A 5,126-nucleotide genomic window follows, 5' to 3' on the forward strand; every position below is an offset into this window, starting at 1 on the left:
GAGGATGTGAGAAATGAAAGTTCATTTCTTCATGATTAGCCTGTGTCCTATCAGGCATACTCAGGTCTCCAGCAAATTCTTCAGACGATTACGTGCGTCTGGAGACCTGACCCTGCAGAAGAGATTAGTTTCTTTTCTTCACCACCCACATCTGAAGGGGTGGCAAAGAGTTCATCATTCTGCGAGCTCCATACGAGAAGGATGGCATAGAAGCCAGTCCATTTCGTTTCACATAAGAGGGGTTAGAGTAAGCATAAGAGTAAGGAGAGAAATTCTTTGAGGACTTACGGACATAATGATTTGAAGAATAATGCACATATCCATAATCCTTATATCTTCCCTGCGAAACAGACGGGTTAGCACGATGATGTTCATATGAGGACTTTGATCCTTTTGAGGAATATGATCCTTGTGAGGAGTTTGGTCCGTATGAGGACTTGGATCCATATGAAGAATTTGGTCCATATGAAGAATTTGATCTGGGGTTCCTATTCTTCAAAGGTGGCGTCATGATGACATTCACCTGAAGATTTTCAAGGCATCTTTTGGGAACCCAGATTTTCTTCATAGGGGTACCGTTCTTGCAGTTAGTACCAACATATCTAGCAAATACTTCACCATTCTGATTTTTGAACAATTTATAGTTGGAGTCAAATGACTCATTATCGGAATGAGGAGATTCACATGCAAATCCAGATAAGTTAGATGGATCAACTGGAGGTCCCTTTGCAGCAACCCATGTAGTTTTGGGGTACTGCTCAGGCTTTCAATATGTACCATTAGCATTGAGTTTCCTCTCAAAGGCAATACCCTCTTTCCTAGGGTTCCTGTTGAGGATCTGCTTTTTAAGCACATCACAAAGAGTCTGATGCCCTTTGAGGCTTTTGTACATGCCTGTCATGTACAATTCCTTCAGCCCTGCATCATCAGTGATACTAGCAATGTCCTCAGATGAGGATTTAGTGATAGTAGAGGCATGTGAAGAATTTGAAACATTAGCAGCATTTGAACATTCAGGTGAAGAATTAGCAGATTCACGTTCAATGCATTTCAAACATGGAGGAACAAATTCTTCCTGAGAAGTGCTGATTTGTTGAGCAAGTAATGAATCACGCTCCTTCTGAAGATCTTCATAATTCACTCTTAGCCTCTCAAGGTCTTGCTTTCTTTGAATAAATTCATAAGAAAGCTTCTCATGATCAGATAAGAGAGTGTTATGATGACCTTGAAGGGTGTCAAACTTAGACTGAAGTCTTTGAAGACTCTCAGCCAAAGCTTTCAACTGATCCATTTCTTCACCCAACATATCATCACTCTTATTTAGCATATATTGAACTTTTTCCAAAGCTCTTTGTTGTTTAGTGGCAAGGGAAGCAAGTTTGACATAGCTGGGTCCAAATTCATCACCAGATTCATCATCACTAGACTCGGATAGGTAGCATTCATTTACCTCAGCATCTTTTGCCATAAGGCATGATGCAGAAGATGATGATTCTGGTTCGAATGTCATCGCTTCGAGAGATTCCTTGAAGTCCTCAAACCAAGGATCATGACGGGTTCGATGACCTTCATAGACCTCAGAGAGACGGTCCCAAATGAGCTTCGCATGATCGAGATGCGTGATATTCCTGAACTGATTTTGAGACAGACAGGAGCAGATGACATCCTTCGCTGTGAGGTTGAGAAGAGTGTACTTGCGAATGTCATCAGCTTCCGCCATCTTGCACAGATCGGTCAGACCAATCTCAGTGACGGTCCACAGCTCGCTGTTCATCACCATAAGGCGCTTCTTCATCATGGCCTTCCACTTGGGATATTCATGACCGTCAAAGAAGGGGCATGTCACTTTCTTCATACCTGCAGTCGACATAACTAAAACTCCAGGCAGTTAAACCAAAATCACACAGAACAAGGGAGTACCTTGCTCTGATACCTATTGAAAGTGTGTTATATTGACTAGAGGGGGGTGAATAGGCGATTTTTATGAAATTCTTCACCGAGGAATTTGCCGGTGAGGAAATTCCTTAGTGAAGAACTACTAGCAGCGGAATAAGTACTCAAAAGTAAACATAACAGAATACAAGCATGGTCATCATGATGAAATGAAGATAGGCACAGAGTACAGGTAGCGTAAGCACATGATAACACATGATGAAGACAAACAGACTGAAGAAATTGAACTGAGGAAATCGAGAAAGTCTTCAGTCAAAGTCTTCAAACACAGATATGAACAAGCACACAACACAGTTATGAGGAAATGAAAGAGTTGAGGAAATAGAACCAGTAAGCTTGGTGAAGACAATGATTTGGTAGACCAGTTCCAACTGCTGTCTCAGTTATACGTCTGGTTAGAGTGGCTGAGTATTTAAACTCAAGGACACACAGTCCCGGACACCCAGTCCTGAACACGTAGCTCAGGACACCAAGTCCTCACCGTATTCTCGTTGAACTAAGGTCACACAAACCTCATCCAATCACTCGTGGTAAGTCTTCAGGTGACTTCCGAACCTTCACAAACTTGGTCACTCGGCGATCCACAATTCCTCTTGGATGCTCTAGACCATGACGCCTAACCGTCTAGAAGAAGCACAGTCTTCAAAGGTAACAAGCGTCGGATCCACGCAGGATCAATCTCGTTAGTGATGCTCAATCACTTGGGGTTTGTAGGTGTTTGGGTTTGGGTTTTTCCTCACTTGATGATTTTCGCTCAAAGTCCTCGGAGGATGGGTTGCTCTCAAATGACAAGTGTCAGTTTCTCTCGGAGCAGCCAACCAGCTAGTTGTTGTAGGGGCAGCTATTTATAGCCTAGGGAGCAGCCCGACATGATAAGACATAAATGCCCTTCAATGATATGACCGTTAGGTGGGTAGATATTTTGGGACAGCTGGCACATAGCGCAGCAACGGTCGGAATTTTGAGTAGCAAAATCCTCAGGGCTATCATGTTCCTCACTGTGTAGGCAATCCGCACTGGCGAATTCCTAACTCCTTAGTCAGAAAAAATTCCTCAGAGACCAAAAGAACTTCATCTCTGTCACTGAAGAAATTTGACTGAACTGTATGAGATTTCCAATGGCTTCACTCGGAGGGATTGGTAGGTGTACGATTTTGAGTTGAGCATCACTTGGAAATTTTTCCTTAGTATTTCCTCGACCCCCTTTAACAGTACGGTGTTTCCTATGACTCAAGAAAGAGAAAATGAAACTACAAAAAAAAGTCTTCACGCTTCATGTTCCTCGAATGAATACCAAGTCTTCTCGGTCATACCAATTTCTTCACTTTCAAAGTCTTCAGAAAGTCTTCAGAGATTCAAAGTCTTTAGTCGAAGAACTTCATTTTTAGGGGTCGACTTTCTCTGTAAATATCAAACTCCTCATAAACTTATAGACCTATGTATACTCACAAACACATTAGTCCCTTAACCTATAAGTCTTCAATACACCAAAATCACTAAGGGGCACTAGATGCACTTACAAGGGTCTTGTGTTTGCTACCACCACTCATGGCACTGTTTTTGCATGGAGTCCGTATGATTTCGGTACGTTTGTCTTCCATCGTAATTATAATTGTTTCATCCACATGCATGCGGGTTAGCTAGTTTCCCTTTACTAATTAACCTTCTTGTGTTTCCAAGGTCCTATGAACATTCCACCACCTATACTTGAAAATTTTATTCACGAGCAGGACCCATATACTTAGTGGCGCCTGGCAACTTATTCCGATGGATCACCTCTTCTTGTCTGTATACAGGGCACTGCTGATGTTACTAAGGAAGCAGGTGTTGTCTCGTATGGTCGCACTCTTCAGACCTATTCCAACATCCGTTGTAGGGTATTTGGGATGGATACTAGTGTACTAGCGCCAACACCTTCTCCCTGGTTCAGTACTGAAATTCTTGGAAGAAACTCGCTCTTCCTTGGACAAAACTATCCAATGAAGGTGGAAGGCGATCCAGCTGCTGTTGACACAACGTTACTACCATTTAAGAGAAGCAAGTGTATCTATACCTCGGACATTACTATGCTTCCCTACCGTCCCAATATGGGTCCTGACATAGGCTGCTTCAGCCTCGATGATCAATCCTGCGTTGGTCTCGAGATTGATAGTAGTTGGCCCTTCCTAGAGAATCACTTCTATTCAAAGCAAGTGTTTCCAACGCCGACGAGTGGTTGAGCTGAAGTTCATTTCATCGCTTTGTTATTTGTTGTGTGAGAAAAACTTTACTAGAATGTTTTGTTGGAAATGATCTATAATCCAACGTGTATCCTTGTTGTCGTTGTGGGTTGATGACTTGTTGTATGTAATCAATGTCACATTTGCATATGCATCCATGAACTCACGCCTGCTAGTGGTGTCCATATGAATAGTGCTAGTGATTTTAGTTGCAAAAATTAGATAGTGCTAGTGATTTCTAGCCGCATATTTTAACAAATCGCAGTGTTACAAGGTTGACAAATGGCAATGTTACTAGATAAACAAATGTCAATCTTTCGAGTTTGACAAATGGCAACATACCCAAAATGACAGATATGCAAATCTTACCCAATTGTTTGTACGTGGTTGCACATGGGTCATGCAAAAAAACCGTTTGCCTTGAAGGGATGCAGAAATCCTGCTCGGCACATTTTCCCTTGGCTTCCTAGGGAAGCTGTCAGTTTGCATACGGGTGTTCTAACTAAAACGTTTGCGATGGGTATTTTATATTTAAAAACCATTGACGTTTTTTTAGAATAAAATCATTTGATAAGTCTGTACATTAAGAGAGAAAAATGCAAGTTCTTTTAAATCATATCTTTCATTCAGTCACACTACAAATTTATATGGGATTTTTACATCTGTGCCCCTGGTTCCTTAGCTCTACTCATCCATCCCCACGCTCTTAACTTTTGCTCAGTTTTCCCCACTCCCTTGCTCGAAACCCTCAGACGAGGTCACAACGGACGTCGCCATCGGGTAAGTACTTTGACCGTTAACTCTGACGAGTGGGGCCGCATTAGGGGTGTAGCTGTTCGACCGTTGGGCCGTCCCTTGCATTAAACGCCTGCGCGCGTGATACCTCTTGAGCACTGCGTTGGTTTTCCCTTGAAGAGGACAGGGTGATGCAGTAGAGCAGCATAAGTATTTCCC

The sequence above is a fragment of the Triticum dicoccoides genome, chromosome 1A (genome assembly GCF_002162155.2).
Source record: "Triticum dicoccoides isolate Atlit2015 ecotype Zavitan chromosome 1A, WEW_v2.0, whole genome shotgun sequence".
In the NCBI taxonomy this organism is placed as follows: domain Eukaryota; kingdom Viridiplantae; phylum Streptophyta; class Magnoliopsida; order Poales; family Poaceae; genus Triticum; species Triticum dicoccoides.